Genomic DNA, 19,766 nt, shown 5'->3' with positions numbered 1-19,766 from the left:
AACCCCTCGGCAGGCTCTTATCAGGCCTTGGAGGCCCCAGTACCGGCCTTGCCTCAAGGAAGGCTCCGATGCCGGCCTCGCTGGTCCCAGCACTGGCCTAACCCATTGGCAGGCTCCGATTCCGGCTTTGGAGGCCCCAGCACCGGCCATGCCTCACGGCAGGCTCCGATGCCGGCCTCGCTGGCCCCAGCACTGGCCTAAACCCTCGGCAGGCTCTTATCCTGGCCTCGGAGGCCCCAGTAACGGCCTTGCCTCAAGGCAGGCTCCGATGCCGGCCTCACTGGCCCCAGCACCGGCCTAACCCCTCGGCAGGCTCTTATCCTGGCCTCGGAGGCCCCAGTACCGGCCATGCCTCATGGCAGGCTCCGATGCCGGCCTCGTTGGCCCCAGTACCAGCCTAACCCCTCGGCAGTGTCTTATCCCGGCCTTGGAGGTCCCAGTACCGGCCTTGCTTCAGGGCAGGCTCCAGTGCTGGCCTCGCTGCCCCAGCACCGGCCTAACCCCTCGGCAGGCTCCGATCCCGGCCTCGGAGACCCCAGCACCGTCCATACCTCCCAGCAGGCTCCGATGCCGGCCTCGCTGGCCCCAGCACCGGCCTAACCCCTCGGCAGGCTCTTATCCTGGCCTCGGAGGCCCCAGTACCGGCCTTGCCTCAAGGCAGGCTCCGATCCTGGCCTCGGAGGCCTCAGCACTGGCCTTGCCTCACAGCAGGCTCCGATACTGGCCTCACTGGCCCCATCTCTGGCCTAACACCTCGGCAGGCTCCAATCCCGGCCGCGGAGGCCCCAGTACTGGCCTTGCCTCATGGCAGGCTCCGATGCCAGCCTCGCTGGCCCCAGCACCGGCCTAACCCCTCGGCAGCCTCTTATCCTGGCCTCGGAGGCCCCAGTACTGACCTTGCATCACAGCAGGCTCCGATGCCAGCCTCGCTGGCCCCAGCACCAGCCTAACCCCTCGGCAGGCTCCAATCCCGGCCTTGGATGCCCCAGCACCGGCCTTGCCTCCCAGCAGGCTCTGATGCCGGCCTCGATGGCCCCAGCACCGGCCTAACCCCTCGGCAGGCTCTTATCCTGGCCTCGGAGGCCCCAGTACCGGCCTTGCCTCACAGCAGGCTCCGATGCCGGCCTCGCTGGCCACAGCCGGCCTAACCCCTCGGCAGTGTCTTATCCTGGCCTTGGAGGCCCCAGCACTGGCCATACTTCATGGCAGGCTCCGATGCCGGCCTCTCTGGCCCCAGCACCGGCCTAAACCCTCGGCAGGCTCTTATCCTGGCCTTGGAGGCCCCAGTACAGGCCTTGCCTCATGGCAGGCTCTGATGCTGGCCTCGCTGGCCCCAGCACCAGCCTAACCCCTTGGTAGGCTCTTATCCTGGCCTCAGAGGCCCGAGTACCAGCCTTGTCTCATGGTAGGCTCCGATGCCAGCCTCGCTGGCCCCAGCACTGGCCTAACCCCTCGGCAGGCTCTGATCCCAGCCTCGGAGGCCCCAGCACCGGCCTTGCCTCACGGCAGGCTCCTATGCCAGCCATGCTGGCCCCAGCATCGGTCTAACCCCTCGGCAGGCTCCAATCCCGGCCATTGAGGCCTCAGTAGTGGCCTTGCCTCACGGCAAGCTCTGATGTTGGCCACTGGCCCTGGCACCCGCCTAACCCCTCAGCAGGCTCCAATCACTGTCTCTGGGGTTATTATTTCAAAGGTTCCAGGTGTAATGTATCAGATCTCTGCCTCCCCTGAGTACTGGCCACTGCCATTGCTGCTGCCTCCACCATTTCAAATCCTTCCCAGGCTCTTTTTCCACTCTGAATGTTGTCCAGTGTTCCTAAGCATGCGTGACAGTAGCATTCGACATTTGGTGTAATTTATCCAAAAATATAAGGTTGGTAGGATCCGGTTTCTGCTTCTCCTGAATACAAGTCTCCACCGCCATTGCGGAGACCTCTTTCAACACCGCCTTTCTCCTTGGTCTCCGCTAAACTCTCTCCTTACAGGTGATGTCCAAGATTCTTAACAATATAGAGAAACAGCAGTCCTCCTTCACGGGGAATTTTTCCATAAGTTCCAGTGCATTTAGATAAATTTTGTCTGCATCTCCAGTGTCCTGGCATCCATAACGGCTTTCTTAACTCTGATATTTTTCTTTTTCTTTTTCTTTTTCTTTTTCTTTTCCTTTTTTTTTTTTTTTAATAAGAAAAGACAGTATATGTGGTTTGAGGAGGTAGTGGGATCAGGCACTCACTCAGTAGCACTATAATCCGGTCAGTTTCCCCATGGGTCCAGAGTGCTCTGCACTACTCCGCCTGGGGCCCAGGGTCCCACGATCCAGCCCCGGCTGGCGTTCTCCATGCGACGCCCGCCCGGAACCCAGGGTACTGAGCCCGGTTTCTCCAGGGGTCTGTCGTGTTACGCGCAGTTCGGCCTGGGGCCCAGAGTCCTGCGACCCGGGCCCTGGCTGGCGTGCCCCACCTGACCCCCACCCGGGTCCCAGGGTATTGGGCCCAGTTTCTCCAGGGGTCTGGCGTGCTATGTGCAGTTCGGCCCGGGGCCTAGAGTCCCGCGACCCGGGCCCCAGCTGGCGTGCCCCGTGAGACCCCCGCCCGGCACCCCCGATCATTTTCAATCTAAACAAAATCATAGCTCATCAAAATATTGCTGTTCTTGAACTATATAAAATGACATCTGTTTATTTTTAAGGCAAGGTTTTGCAGCAAGTTATGTACGACTTGTCTTTTTTATAATCAGCCTAATAAAAATTGATTAGGTTATTTCAGTTCTTAAATTTTTATCGTTTCATCTTAATGGGGTACAAGATGGTAGAGGCATACACATACGCATCACTATTTAGCCTTTCCTCAATTCCCACCTCATTTTCTGCCCCTCCCTCCTTTTTGTGTTTGGCTTACTGATTGACTTTGATATGTTTATTAATAGGTCTTTGGCAATTGTTAAAATTTCATCTAAGTTAAATATTGCATTTCTAAACACAATAAAAATTCAACCCAAATATCTTCTTTCTTCTCTGTCTGACAGTGTTTGCTTTGCAGGTAGTAAGCTCAAGCCTTTTAAGAAGCCTTGTAGTTTAGTATAGTGTTTTGATTTTTTTATTTTTTTGCATGGGTGGTACTGGAGATGGAACCTAGGGGCATTCTACCTCCACACTACACCCTCAGCCCTATTTTTTATTCTTTATTTTGAAACAAGGTCTCACTGAGTTGCAAAAAGCCAAAGTAGCTGAGTCTAGCCACAAACCCATGATTCTCCTGTCTCAGCCTCCCAATTGCTGGGATTGTAATCATGAGCTCCCATGTCTGGCTAAGCATAGTGCTTATTTTTTATTTGACATTTGACTTTAGATTCTAGGAAAGTGACATCATGTATATCATGATTGTGTTTGCACTGAGTTATAAGCAGAAGAGCTTTGTACTGTGTTTTTTGCTTAGTGAGCTCCTCTTTTACACATTCTCTTTATTGTAAAACATCCTTGTGCTCAGATTTCCCTTGTCATATAGGAAGTCCAACAACTTGTATCATATTGTGTCTTGGTTGTATATTTACTTGTCTGTTGAAGGAGGGAAAATCCATTTTCTAATACTTGGTTGGCTCTCTTATTTTATTTTATTTTATTTTATTTTATTTTTTTGTGGTACTGGGTATGGAACCTTTCTCCAGGCTAGTCTCTGAGACATATTTTTATATTTTTATTGGGAAACAGGGTCTTTGAATCCAGAGAGTCTGGCTTCGCACCTGCGTGATCCTTCTGTCTCTGCCACCCAAGCGTGGAGATTACAAGCGTGCACCACCACGCCTGACTTGGCTGGCACTTTAAAAGTGGTTTTATGAATTAATTAAGATGTGGAAGAGTTGAGATTTTAGAAGAATTTGTTCTTACGTTTTCAGTAGAATTTATTTTACAAAAAATCCCTTTGTATTTTTTTTAATTGGTGCACTGTATTCATACATCATAATGAGATAAAAAATACTTTTGTAGACATACATACACACATCACCCAGCTAGCCCCTACCTGATCCCCACCCCATTCCCTCCCCATCCCTCCTTCCCATGCTTGGCTTAGTGGTTGACATCTAGTATTATAGCAATTTATCCAAAATTAACAATGATAGTCTCACATAACAGTTTCATTTGTCTGGTACCAAGCTTTTGATGACTTAAAGATAACATTTCAATATTTCTTTTTGATTTCTTTCTTACCAGAGAATATATTTTTTCTTTTTTTCTTTTTTTAAGGTGAAATATCATACATTTATTTTTTTTTCAGAAAAAATCAATCCTAATATGGAATATGGACTCTAGATACCCAAAATGATCTTGAAAAAGAACAAAGCTAGAAGATGTATATTTTCTGATTTCAAACCATATAAAACTACAATAATTGAAGCAGTGTAGTACTGTTATAAAGGCAGATATATAAACCATTGGAGTTAAATAAAAGCCTAGAGATAAATTCTTCCATATATTGTCAAGTTATTTTTGACAAGGTGTCGGGGCCCACTCGGCTGGGCCGAGATGGCACCCAGGCTTGTTGCCAGCGTGGACTCAAGATGGCGCCTAGGCTTGCAGCCAAGTCATGAGACTCACAAGATGGACGTCTCCTTGAGCATGCGCAGTGTGCCATGCTACGTGCCTGCAGAATGATCAGTGACGCAGCACCTCATGCTACCACCAGCCTGCCTATGAGAAAGTCAGAAATGTGCATGCCCTAGCCGTGGGAAGCTTGGGGTTGGTAGGGAATAGAGGGAAGGATTATGATGCTGATATATATTGTGCTTGCTGTACGCATTGTCAGAGAGACATATTGAGACATATTAAGAGAAGAATTAAGGATCCATTAAAGAAGAATTCATGTTTCAGCTGAAGAGGTGTCTGTGTCGTTCTCTAAGCCCCTGTGGGTCGGAGTCTTAGGGGACGATAACAAGGTTTCCACGAACATTTGGTGGAGGAAACAATAATCTTTTAACTAAATATTGTTGAAAAATAATAATTACATGAAAAAGAATAAAATTGGACCCTTACCTAACATATTTACAAATATTAACTCAAAATAGATAAAAGACCTAAGTATAAATCTTAATTCTATAAACTTTTAGAAGAAAATCTGGGTCATAAAAGCTCACAACATTGAAATTGGCAGTGATTTTTTGGATATGATTTCAATGGCACAGGCAACAAAACGGTAAACAAACTCCCTAAAAAAAAAAATATTGTATATCCAAAGACAATGTAAACAGAGTTAAAAGTTACTGATAGAACAAGATAAGATATTTCCAATTGCTGTATCTGAAGGTATATTAATATTCCAACTAGAATCCTAAAAATTAACAACAATAAAGGCAAACAATACAATTTAGAGATAGGTAAAAGACTAACATAAATAATGAATCTCCTCAGATAACCAATCTTAGTTGTCTGTTGGATGGAAAATCTTGTTTCTCTGGTTCTGGTGTGTGTTATCTATTTCTTCTTTGTAGTTAATCTCTTTGGGTATTTTCTCTAGTGCTGGTTTTAGAGACATAAATTCCTTCAGTTTCTGTTTGTCATGGAAGCTTCTTATTTCCCAATCTAATTTGACAGAAAGTTTTGCTGGGTAGGAAATTTTTGGCTGGAAGTTGTTTTCTTTCAGAGTTTGGAATATGTTACTCCAAGCCCTTCTGGCTCTCATGACTTGGTTTGGGAAGTCTGGAGTGATTCTAATTGGTTTGCCTCTGAATGTCACTTGGCCCTTTGTTTTTGTTGCCTTTAAGATTCTCTGCTTGGCTTCCACATTGGTCATTTTGACAATTATGTGGCGTGGGGATCCTCTTCTCTGATCCTCTCTAACGGGAGTTCTATAAGTTTCCTGGACCTGTGTATCAACCTCTTGCTCTATGTCTGGAAAATTTTCTGCTATTATTTCCTTGAAGAGATTGTTAATCCCTTTGGTTTCACCTTCTTTTCTCTCCTCTATTCCAATTATTCTTAGGTTAGCTCTCTTAAAATGGGCCCATATTTCTTCAATGTCAGATTCCTGCTGTCGGATTTTTTTTTTCTAAATTAGAAACTATGCATTCATTTTTGGAGTGATCATCTTCTAGGAGCGAGATTCTATTCTCCATGTGGTCTAATCGGTTGTTTGTACTTTGAATTGAGGCCTTTACTTCATTAATTGCATCCTTTATCTCTTTTTGGATCTCTCTGAATTCTTTTCGAAACACCTCTATTATTTCTACAGTTATTTTCCTGATTTGATCTTCTAGAAATCTCTGATTTTCTGTTTTATCGGGTTCTGGTGTTGTGGGGTTGTGGTCATTCATTGCTCCATTGTTATTTCTCTTTCCCATGATTTTGGAAGTTTGTGCCTTCTCTGGGTTCTTCCCTTGGGTCACTACGACTTCAGTTAAGGTGCTCTGGATCTCGAGTCTGTGGCATCTCAGTCCCCACTACTCCTTTACTGGGTTGTATCACAGAGTCTCAGACCCAGGGAGTCAATCGAGGCTGCTTTAGACCATGGGGGGTGCCAGGTTGGGCATTCTCCTATGGCGTGATATCTCTGCCACCACCACTCCCCCACTGGGTCAAGTCCCTGAGAATGCAGTACTGGGATTTCTCCTCTAGGGGCCGCAATTTGACTCACTGTTGTTGAGTGCGCTGATGGAGCTGTCGTGGACTTGGTGAATTCCCTGCTGCTGCCGCCAGTGGCAATATGGCGCCGTTGCCACACCCTTGTCCGTGAGGCTGGCGTATTTCTTCTCTGTTTTTGAGCTCCGCTCTGAGTCCCTGCAAGGTGTGCTGAGCCCAGCCCCTGGGAGCTTTAGATACTCCATGCGCCGAAAAATCTGCCGAACTCTGCCCGGCTGTTCTGCAGCGGCTCACCTTGGCTCGCTATCCGCTGCTCCTCTCTGGAGCCTGGTGGGTTGTTGTGTGCATTGGTCTGGAGCCGTCCGGTGAACTCACCACTGCCGCCAGCAGTAAGGCGCTGCTGCCGCGTCCTCGGGCGTGAAGCCGGCGTATCTTCTCTGTGGCTCTGAGCTCCGTTCTGAGTTCCCCCTGTATTTTGTTTTTGAAAGTAATGGTACTGCCTCAAGTACTGAAGAAGAAAAAGCATGTAAAAATGAGGATAAGTCAATAACAGAATCTGTGAAACCAGTTATGTTAGAGGATTCTGATACATTCTCTGAAGTTCAGCTACAAGATTTTGATGTCTGCTCATCACAAGGAAAAGATCTGGTAGAACAAAGGTAACATCATCAATTACTTACTTCTCGGTGTATAAATGTCAGCATGTCAGCAGTCATAGCTTTTTTTTTTTTGAAAACAGAGTAGAACAGTATAGTTTGATGAAAGTGATAGATACTCAAGTGCTTCAGTGGTGCTGAAAGGCCGATGGGGATGGGGACAAGGGACTGTGACAAGGAGCAGTTTACTAACTGGTTCCAGAGAAGCCTGGCAGGATTCTAATCATTCCTGTATGTTTACCATGCCAGCATGGGTATATATGATTTTTATGGTACTCTATTATATCAGGCTATCAAATTAATATTTATTTAGATGGTTGTGACAAGGGGAGTGTTTTCATGGAGAAGCAAAGTACTTACAAACTTCGGAAGACCAGTATGGCAAAAGAACGTAAAGGCAGTAAAAACTGTTTTCCTTGCATATATACTGAAACAGTGACATTCTGGATATCCTGGTTAAAGTGTGCGTGTGTGTGTGTGTGTGTGTGTGTGTGTGTGTGTGTGTAGTTTATATATTTTTTTCTTTTTTTGCATTAGTGGGGATGGGATGGTACCCAGGGGCATTCTACCTCTGAGCTATAGCCCAAGCCCTATTTTTTATTCTTTGTTTTGAAAGAGGTTCTCACTGAGTTCAAAGGACCTCACTCGAGAGCTGAGGCTGTCTGCAAACCACGATCCTCTTGCCTCAGCCTCTCAAATGCCTGGATTACAAGCATACACCTCAACGGTATATATTATTGAAATAAATTTCACCTGTTCTTCCTTTAAAATAAAATGAAACAAGGCTGTTTTGTGAATTTCCACTGCTGGTAGAGAAATCAGTATTTTAAAATGACTAATATTTGCTAGTTGATAATAAAATGACAGCAGTATTAGCTGTAAGTGTCAGTGTGTCTATGGCCATTATTTTAAAAAGGGACAAAATGATGATCAGGTACTATGTGGCTAGGATATCATATGTAGCTTGTGATGTCATCTGCCTGCTGCATGTGTTTATTCCATTAAAATAATTATAATGCTCTCTTGAGAAGTCTAGATTGTTAATATTAGATTTCAGATCATTTCCATTCCAAATAATATCATAACTTATCAAAAACTGTTGTTTGAGCTATATATAATGAGATATGAGTATTTTATTTTTATTTTTTATTTTTTATATTTTTGGTGGTACTGGGGTTCCTGGGAACCCTTCTACTTCCGGGCTACACTCCCAGACCTATTTTTGTATGTTTTTATTTGGAAACAGGGTCTCTTAAGCCAGCGCAGCTGGCTTCGAACCTGCGCGATCCTCCTGTCTCCACCTCCCAAGCGCGGGGATTACAAGTGTGTGCCACTATGCCCGGCTGAGATATGAGTATTTTAAAAGTAAGGTTTTGCAGCGAGATATTTTTCCATTTACATCTTTAGATGCTGTGTTTCCTGCACTTTTTAAAACTTCTTCTACATTAAATATTATCCTATATCTAAACACAGCTACAAACTCAGCCCAAATCTAATTCTTTATCACTGTCTAAGAGTCATTTCTTTGCAGGCAGTGAGCTGGAGTCCTTTAGGGAAATATTCTAATTTAGTGTAGTGTTTATCTCTTCTTCAATATATGTTCAACTTGACTTTATACCTTAGGAAACAGATGCCATCTACCTTATCATTGTGCTCTTAAGCCAAAGAGCTTTCTGCAATGTTCTTTGCTTACTTTTTACATATTCTCTCTTTTATAAAACCATCCTTGTGCTCATATTAACCTTTTCATACAATGAGTGATCTCTTTGACATTGTCTCATAACTGTATGTGCATTTGTGCATTGAAACAGGGAATATATATTTCCTTATATTATCTGGCACTTTTTGTGATAAATTTTACTTTTTAAATTTTTTTATATTTTTATGTGGAACATATTAAAATGGCATATGTTCAGACTGTGCTTGGTGCCCTCCCCCCCACAACAGTAAGTGTCCAAGTAAACCATGCTATAGTCATACTTTTACACATATTTGGATATAGCTCCTACATTAATCAACCTCAGCTTTCTTACTCTTCCATTTTTCCATTCTAGGTCTGCTGAGGTTTCCCTTCATTATCTGAGTTCCTCTCATATTCCTAATACTCCCTGGTTTGGACTTATTATAGAAAACATATGTCCCTTCTCTTTCTGTGCCTGGCTTATCTCATTGACATAATATTCTCCAGGTCTTTCCATCTTCTTGTGAATGACGACTTTCTTCTATTTTGTAACTGGGTAGAATTCCATTTTGTGTATTTCCCATAATTTTGAAATCCATTTATCTGTTAATGGAGACCTAGGTTGGTTCCATATTTTGGCTATTACAAATTGCGCTGCGATGAACACTGGTATATATATGTTACTCTAGTTCTCTGATTTCAACTCCTTTGAACAAATACCCAGGAGTGGTATAGCCGGAACATATGGTAGGTCTATTCCCATTTTTCTAAGGAATCTCCACACTAATCTCCATAGAGACGGCACTAGTTTGCATTCCCATTGACGGTATAAAAGAGTTTCTCTTTCTCTGCATTCTCGCCAGCATTTGTTGTTATTTGATTTCTTTATGCTTGCCACTCTGATTGGAGTTAGATGGAATCTCAGTGTAGCTTTGATTTCCATCTCCCCGATGGCTAAGGATGTTGAACATGTTTTCATGTATCTATTGGCCATTTGTATCTCTTCTTTTGTGAAGCATCTATTCAGTTCAGTTGCCCATTTCTTGACTGGGTTATTTGTTTTGCTAGTACAGAGCCTTTTGAGCTCTTTGTATATTCTGGATATTATCCCTCTATCTGAATGGTGGCTGGTAAAGATCTTCTTCCATTCTGTAGGCTTTCTCTTTAGGCTCCTGATGGTTTCCTTTGATGAGAAGAAACTTTTTAGTTTAATGCCATCCCATTTGTTAATTCTTGCTTTAATTTCCTGTGTTTTGGAGGTCTTGTTGAGAAAGGTACTGCCCGTGCCTATATGTCATAGTGTTGAGCCTATGCCCTCCTCTAATAACTTCACAGTCTCTTGTCTAATTTCTAAGTCTTTGATCCATTTCGAGTTGATTCCTGTGCACGGTGAGAGGTAAAGATTTAGTTCCATCTTTCTACAAATGGATAGCCAGTTCTCCTAGCACCATTTCTTGAAAAGACTGTTCTACAGCATATGAGTTTGGCCACTTTGTCAAATATGTTTTTGGAGGAGCAAATGTCTAACATCGGTTGGTGAATGGAGGGCCATGGTCACTGAATGAATTTAATTTTTTCTGTGTGTTTGACCATGCCAACAGGAGTATCTATGATCGTGTATGGTACTCTTAGGTATCAGACCATCAATGTAATGTCTATTTAGATTGTAGTGAAATGAGGAGGATTTCTTGGAGAAGCAAGTGGTTAACACTGGTTGGTGAGTGGAGGGCCCTGGTCATTGAATGATTAAATAAGTTTAAGAACTGGCTTGGGTGCCGACTAATGAGTAATGACCATAACTACAAGTCCAGCAAAATTGCCCACACTCGAGGCTGTTTTAACCAGATGTTTCTGGGTTAAAAGTTGATTTCCAGCAACTGTCACAAACAGTTATTTAATATTCCAGAACTGTATATTTCTTTTCAATTGGCTAAAGAGGAATTTTTTTGGTAGTTTCACTCAGGAATATTTCCTTTTTAAGTTGATTAGTCTTAACAAGAACAATATTGACATAAGTTGGTTTTGTGTGAATACTTGGTCCTCTTGATTTTGTTTTTGGTCGTTTTAGAGGTGCATGCATAATTTCTGACTTAATAATCTCCAGTGGTTATTTTCAGTCCCTTTTGAAATTGCTGTAGGTACATGATAGTAATATCATTTGTGTTCTATGTGCTTATTTTATGAAAAGTGATTGCAATGCTCTCCTAGTAAATCTCAACTATTACATTATATTAAAATAGATCATTTTTCCAAACAAAATCATAATCAAAATCTGACTATTTTTTGAGGTATATACAATAAGATATTGGTATTTTAGCAAAAGTTTCTGCACCAGAGATTTTCCCATTTTCATGTTTACATGACATAGCTTACAAAATTTTAACAACTTCATCTAAAGTAAACAATTCTAAGCAGTCCTGAAAACTCAGCACAAATTCAACTCTTGCTCTCCTAAGAGTCATAGTTTTGCAGGCAGTGAGCTTGAGCCTTTTAGTGAAGCATTCCATTTTAGTGGAGTGTTTATGTATTTTTTCAACATATTTTAGTCTTGCCTTAGATCTTAGGATACAGATGCCATGTACCTTATCATTGTCCTTGCATTGTACTCTTAAGCCAAAGCACTTTCTGCTCTGTTTTCTACCTAGTAAGTTCCTCTTTTTCACGTTATCTCTTCTGTGAAACCATCCTTTTGCTCTTACCCACCTTTTATATAGCAAGTCATGTGTATCACATTGTCTCCTAATTGTCTATTCACTTTGAGTTAAGCAGGGAATATCCATTTCCTTATAGCTATCTGGCACTTTAAAACATTTTATGAATTAATCAATAGATTAAAATGGGGAAGAGATGGAATTTTACCTTTATCGACTTTTACAGTGTTAGTAGAGCTTTTTTTTTCTTTTTTCATGGATTTTTAAAAGTACTGGTCTTGCTGTTACTATGAAGAAAGGAAAGAAAAGCAAAATTAAGAAAATGCTCTTTATTTTTTTTTAAATTGGTGCACTGTATTCATACATCATAATGGTATAAAGATAATACTTTTGTAGACATACATGCACACATCGCCCAGTCAGCCCCTACCCGATCCCCACCCCGTTCCCTCCCCATCCCTCCTTCCCATGCTTGGCTTAGTGGTTGACATCTAGTATTATAGCAATTTATCCAATATTAACGATGATAATCTCACATAACAGTTTCATTTGTCTGATACCAAGCTTTTGATGACTTAACGATAACATTTCAATATTTCTTTTTGCTTTCTTTCTTACCAGAGAATATTTTTTCTTTTTTTTTTTAGGTGAAACTATCATACATTTATTTATTTATTTTTCAGAAAAAATCTATCCTGATATGGAATATGGACTCTAGATGCCCAAAACAATCTCGAAGAAGGACAAAGCTAGAAGATATATATTTTCTGATTTCAAACCATATAAAGCTACAATAATTGAAACAGTGTACTGTTATAAAGGCAGATATATAAACCATTGGAGTTATATACAAGCCTAGAGATAAATTCTTCCATACATTGTCAAGTTATTTTTGACAAGGTTTCCACGAACATTTGGTGGAGGAAATACTAATCTTTTAACTAAATATTGTTGAAAAATAATAATTACATGAAAAAGAATAAAATTGGACCCTTGCCTAACACATATACAAATATTAACTCAAAATAGATAAAAAGACCTAAATATAAATTTTAAGACTATAAACTTTTAGAAAAAAATCTGGGTCATAAAACCTCACAACATTGAAATTGACAGTGATTTCTTGGATATGATTTCAATGGCACAGGCAACAAAAGGGTAAACAAACTCCCTAAAAAATAAAAATATTGTATATCCAAAGACAATGAAAACAGAGTTAAAAGTTACTGATAGAATGGGATAAAATATTTCCAAATGCTATATCTGAAGGTATTTTAATATTTCAACTAGAAATCCTAAAAATTAGCAACAATAAAAGCAAACAATACAATTTAGAGATAGGTAAAAGACTAACATAAATAATGAATCTCCACAGATAACTAATCTTAGTTGTCTGTTGGATGGAAAATCTTGTTTCTCTGGTTCTGGTGTGTGTTACCTATTTCTTCTTTATAGTTAATCTCTTTGAGTATTTTCTCTAGCGCTGTTTTTTTTTAAATTTATTTTTATTGGTGCATTGTAATCATACATCACATTGGAATATAAGACTTGAGAGGATATACAAGCACACATCATCCAATTAGCCCTCATCCAGTCCCCATCCCATTCCCTCCCCCTCCCTTGATCCCATGCTTGTTTGGTGATTAACTTTGATACATGTGTTTATGTACCTCCTGCTTTTTAAAGAGGCTCCATCCTCCCCTAATCCATACCCTCTGATTGGTCACCTTAATTGCTTCACTATAGGGCCTTTTCTATAGCTTGACCACTTCCTGTTGCCTTTTTCCTCCTAGTTATTGCTGATTAGGGGAAGCATCTGGTTTTAATTTTCTGCGATATTTCTCTGTGCATGCCACGTTGCAAATACCGATCCCACTCTTGACGGCCCCAGTTGTGGCCTGGCTACCCGGTGGACTGATCCAGACCTCACTGGCTCAAGCAGCGGCCTTGGTATCAGACAAATGAAACTGTTATGTGAGATTATCATTTTTAATTTTGGATAAATTGCTATAATACTAGATGTCAACCACTAAGCCAAGCATGGGAAGGAGGGATGGGGAGGGAATAGAGTGGGGATCGGGTGGGGGCTGACTGGGCGATGTGTGCATGTATGTCTACAAAAGTTTTTTTTTTGTATCCCACTATGATGTATGAATACAGTGCACCAATAAAAAATTAAAAAAAAACTACACTGAGATTTTATCTAACCCCAGTCAGATTGACAATCATCAAGGATACAAAAAAGAATAAATGCTAGTGAGGACGTGGGGAAATAGGAATACTTATATACTTTTGGTGAGACTCTTAGTACAACCACTATGAAAATCAGTATGGAGGATCCTCAAAAACTAGAAATGGAACCATCATATGACTCAGCTATTACCACTCCTCGGTATTTTCCCAAAAGTATTAAAATTAGAATACTCTATTGACACATGCCTACCCATGTTTAAGCAGCACAATTCACAATAGCCAAATTAGGGAACCAAGCTAGGTGTCCATCAATACATGAATGGTAATGAAGATGTGTTATATATACCCAGTAGAAGGGGCCAGTGTTACTTCCATGGCATACTAGCGCTGCTCCTTGTTACAGAGTTTGCACTGCTCATTTCAAAAAAGTACCCTGTGCTTTTCTTTTTCTTTTTTAATTTATTTTTATTTTTATGTGGAACATATTTTATTTTATTTTTTTGGTGGTACTGGGATTCCTGGAAGCCCTTCTATCTCTGGGCTACACTCCCAGACCTATTTTTATATTTTTATTTAGAAACAGGGTCTCCTAAGCCAGCACACGCGGCTGGCTTCGAACCTGTGCGATCCTCCTGTCTCCGCCTCCCAAGCGCGGGGATTACAAGCGTGCGCCACCACGCCCGGCGTGGAACATATTTTAAATGGCATATAGAGCCGGGTGTGGTGGCACATGCTTGTAATCCCAGCGCTTGGGAGGCTGAAACAGGAGGATCCCACAGGTTCGAAGCCAGCCTCAGCTACTTAGTGAGGCTCTCAGCAACTTAGTGAGACCCTGTTTCCAAATAAAGTATAAAATAGGTCTGGGAGTATAGTCCAGAGGTAGAAAGCCTCTGGGTTCCATCCCCAGTACCACCAAAAACAAAAACAAAAAAAATTAAAAAAATTTAAATGGCATACATTCAGACTGTCCTTGGTTCCCTCTTTCCCCCTCTCACTTTTTCTCCCCCACAACGAGTGTCCAGATTAACCGTGCTACATTCATATTTTTACACATATTCGGATGTAGCTCCTCCATAATCAACCTCAGCCTTCTTCCTATCCTATCCTTCCATTCTAGCTTTGCTGAGGTTTCCCCTCCATTATCTGGAGTCCCTCTGGTATTCCTAATACTCCCTAGTTTGGGCATATTAGAGAGAACGTATGTCCCTTCTCTTTCTATGCCTGGCTGATCTCACTTAACATAATGTTTTCCAGGTCTTTTCATCTTCTTGCAATGACAAAATTTTGTTCTTCTTTATAGCTGAGTAGAATTCCACTGTGTGTATTTTCCATAATTTTTCTATCCATTCATCTGCTGATGGAGACCTAGGTTGTTTCCGTATTTTGGCTATTATGAATTGTGCTGCTATGAACATAGGTATGCATATGTTACTGTAGTTCTCTGATTTCAACCCCTTTGGACAAATACCCAGGAGTGGTAGAGCCGGATCATATGGTGGATCCATTCCCAGTTTTCTAAGGAATCTCCACACTGATCTCCATAGCAGCTGAACTAGTTTGCACTCCCACCAACCGTGTAAAAGAGTTCCTCTTTCCCCACATCCTCAGCAGCACTTGTTGTTGTTTGATTTCCTTATGCTTGCCACTCTGATTGGGGTTAGATGGAAACTCAGCAGTTTTGATTTGCATCTCCCTGATGGCTAATGATGTTGAACATCTTTTCATGTATCTATTGGCTCTTTGTATCTCTTTATTTGTGAAGCATCTATTCAGTTTAGTTGCCCATTTCTTGATTGGACCATTTGTTTTGCTAGTGTAGCTTCTTTTGAGCTCTTTGTATATTCTGGATATCAGCCCTCTAACAGAGTGGTGGCTGGTAAAGATCTTCTCCCATTCTGTAGGCTTTCTCTTTAGGTTCTTGATGGTTTCCTTTGATTGCCAATGATGTTGAGCATTTTCTCATGCATTTTTGGCCATTTGAATTTCTTCTTTCGTGAAGTGTCTATTTAGTTTGCTTGTCCATTTTTTTATTGGATTATGTTTTTTTTTAGTTTTGAGTTTCTAGTGTTCTCTGTATATTCTAGATATTAGTCCTCTATTGGAGATGTAGGTGGCAAAAATATTTTCCCATTCTGTTGGCTCTCAGTTGATGCTCTTGACAGTCTCCTTTGCTGAAGAGAAGCTCTTCAGTTTCATGCAATCCCATGTGTTAATTCGCCTTTTAATTTGTTGTGCCTTTGGGGTCTTGTTGAGAAAGTGTTTATCTGTGCCTATGTGTTGCCGCGTTGGACCTATGCCCTCTTCAAGGAGCCTCAAGGTCTCTGAGGGTTTAATTTCCAAGTCTTTGGTCCATCTTAAATTGACTCCTGTGCAGGGTGAGAAAGTGGGATTAATTTCCAATTTTATGCATATGGTTAACCAGTTTTGCCAACACCATTTGTTGAACAGGCTCTTTTTTCTAGTGCATGTTTTTGGCCCCTTTGTCAAAAATCAATTGGCTGAAAGTGTATGAACTTATTTCTGGGTCTTCTATTCTGTTCTATTGATCTATGTATCTGTCTTTGTGCCAGTACCATGATGTTTTTATTACAATGGCTTTGTAGTATAAATTCAGGTATTGTGATTCCTCCTGCATGGTTTTTGTTGCTGAGAACTACTTTGGCTATTCTGAGCTTTTTGTTATTCCAAATAAATTTAAGAACTGATTTTTCTATGTGAGGAATGATCTTGGTAGTTTAATGGACATTGCGATGAATCTGTAGATCAGTTTTGGAAGGATGGCCATTTTAATGATATTTATTCTGCCAATCCATGAGCACGGAAGAGCTTTCCATATTCTAAGATCTTCTTCAATTTCTTTTTTCAATGTTTTATAATTTTCTTTATAGGGATCTTTTACCTCCTTGGTTAAGTTTATTCCTAAGTATTTTATTTTTTGTGGGAGATCCTGAGTGGAAGTGTTTTCTGAATTTTTCAGTGGATTTATGGTTGGTGTACAGAAAATCTTCTGATTTTTTAAGATTGATTTTGTATCCAGACACTTTGCTGAATTTGTTGATCAGTTCCATGAGCCTTTGGTTGAGTGTGTTGGGTTTTCTTTCTTTCTTTTTTTTTTTTTTGGTGGTACTGGGGTTCCTGGAAGCCCTTCTACCTCTGGGCTACACTCCCAGACCTATTTTTATATTTTTATTTAGAAACAGGGTCTCCTAAGCCAGCGCGCGTGGCTGGCTTCGAACCTGCGCGATCCTCCTGTCTCTGCCTCCCAAGCGCGGGGATTACAAGCGTGCGCCACCATGCCCGGCGAGTGTGTTGGGTTTTCTAAATATGGTATCATGTCATCTGCAAATAATGAAAGTTTGAGTTCTTCTTTTCCTATTTGTACTCCTTTGATTTCCTTTTCTTGCCTTATTGCTCTGGCTAGAGTCTCTACTATTATATTGAATGAGCTACACCCCCTGCCCTAATTTTTTTTACTTACTTAATTAATTTTTAAAATTGGTGCATTGTAGTCATATATCAATCACATTGGAGTACAAGACTTGAGAGGATATACAAGCACACATCATCCAATTAGCCCTCCTCCAGCCCCCATCCCATTCCCTCCCCCTCCCTCCATCCCACGCTTCTTTGGTGATTAACTTTGATACATTTGTTTATGTACCTCCTGCGTTTTAAAGAGGCTCCGTCCTCCACTATTACATACCCTCTGATTGGTCACATTAGTTGCTGCACTATAGGGCCCTTTCTATAGCTCAACCTCTTCCTGTTGCCCCTTTCCTCCTAGTTATTGCTGATTAGGAGAAGCGTCTGATTTATATTTTCTGCGATATTTCTCTGTGCATGCTGCATTGCAAGTACCGATCCCACTCTTGACGGCCCCAGTAGTGGCCTGGCTACTCAGTGGACTGATCCAGACCTCCCTGACTCAAGCAGCGGCCTTGCTTCATGGGAGGCCCTGGTTCTGGTCTCGCTGGCCCCTACACCGGCCTAACCCATCAGCTGGCTTCGGTCCCGGCCTTGGAGGCCGCAGGAGTGGCCTTGCCTCACGGCAGGCTCCTATGCTGGCCATTGGCCCCTGCACCAGCCTAACCCCTTGGCAGGATTCCAATCCTGGCCTCGGAGGCCCCAGCACCAGCCTAGCCTCACGGCAGGCTCCAATGCCGGCCTCGTTGGCCCCAGCACCGGCCTAACCCCTCGGCAGGTTCTGCTCCCGGCCTAGGAGGCCCCAGCACTGGCCATGCCTCACGGCAGGCTCCGATGCTGGCCTCGCTTCACGGCAGATTCCGATGCTGGCCTCACTGGCCCCAGCACCGGTCTAACCCTTCGGCAGGCTGTTATCCTGGCCTTGGAGGCCCCAGTACCGGCCTTGCCTCACAGCAGGCTCCGATGCCAGCCTCGCTGGCCCCAGCACCGGCCTAACCCCTCGGCAGGCTCTTATCCTGGCCTTGGAGTCCCCAGTACTGGCCTTGCCTCAAGGTAGGCTCCAATCCTGGCCTCAGAGGCCTCAGCACCGGCCTTGCCTCACAGCAGCCTCCGATGCCGGCCTCACTGGCCCCAGCTCTGGCCTAACCCCTCGGCAGGCTCCAATCCCGGCCTCGGAGGCCCCAGTACCGGCCTTGCCTCATGGCAGGCTCCAGTGCCAGCCTCGCTGGCCCCAGCACCAGCCTAACCCCTCCCTGCCCTAATTTTTATTCTTTTATTTTGAAACCAGGTCTCACTGAGTTGCAGAGGACCTCACTAAGTAGCTGAGGCTGTCTGTGAACCGCGATCCTCTGGTCTCAACCTCCCGAATGCTGGGATTACAAGCATGTCCCACCACGCCAGGCAGATGGTAAAACTCTTTCTTGCTATTTCAATCTCTTTGATTGTTATTGGTTGGTTTAAGTGTTCTAGATCTTCTTGACTCAGTTTAGGAAGGTTGTATATATCTAAGAAGTTGTCAATTTCCTCCAGATTTTCCATTTTGTTGGAGCATACTTTTTCAAAGTAGTTCTGATAATCCTCTGGATTTTTACACTGTTAATAGTAATGTTTCCTTTTTCGTCTCTTATCTTCATAATTTGGGTTGATTCTCTTTGTTTTTTAGTTAGGTTGGCTACTGGTTTATCTATCTTGTTAATTAGCCTCCTGCTCCTCCCCTGCCTGTGCCCAGGGCTTTGAGGTATACAGAGAGAGTGAGCAATTTATTTATTCATTTACTTATGTACTTATTTAGTGTGTGTGTGTGTGTGTTGCTAAGGATTGAACCCAGGGGTATTCTACCTCCAAGCTACACCCCCACCCCGATTTTTTATTCTTTTGTTTTGAAACAGGGTCTCACTAAGTTGTAGAGGGCCTCACTAAATATAAATAGCTGAGGCTGACCAGAAACCCAGATCCTCCTGCCTCGGCCTCCCAAGTACTGGGATTACAAGCTTGTGCCACCACACCCAGCTGAGAGTGAGTTTTTTTTTTTTTTTTTTTTTTTTTTTTTGCAGGTCTAGGGATGAAACCCAGGGGCATTTGACCTCTGAGCTATACCCCCTGCCCTGTTTTTTATTCTTTGTTTTGAAACAGGGTCTCATTAAGTTACTGAGGGCCTCACTGAGGCTGTCCACAAACCGCGATCCTCCGGTCTCAGCCTCTGAATGCTGGGATTACAAGCGTGCAAAGCCATGCCCGGATCAAGCTTTTTAAATTGAGATTGATATGAATATTATTTTCTATTTTAAAAATTTGTTTTTGAGCCGGGCATGGTGGTGCACGCTTGAAATCACAGCGTTTGGAAGGCTGAGACAGGAGGATCGCAGTTCACTGACAGCCTCAGGTACTTAGTGATGCCCTTTGCAACTCAGTGAGACCCTGGTTCAAAATAAAGGATAAAAATAGGGCTGTAGATCGGAGGTAGAATGTTCCTGAGTTCCATCCCCAGTACGGCAAAATAAAAAATAAAAATAAAATTTTTAAATTTGTTTTTGAAACAATTTTATATCATCCAGACTGGGGTCTCCTAAAACAGGATTCAGATAAGCGCCACT

The sequence above is a fragment of the Muscardinus avellanarius genome (assembly GCF_963383645.1).
Source record: "Muscardinus avellanarius genome assembly, chromosome: 10".
Lineage (NCBI taxonomy): Eukaryota > Metazoa > Chordata > Mammalia > Rodentia > Gliridae > Muscardinus > Muscardinus avellanarius.
The sequence above is the reverse complement of the archived record's forward strand: the minus strand, read 5'-3'. Positions refer to the sequence as shown.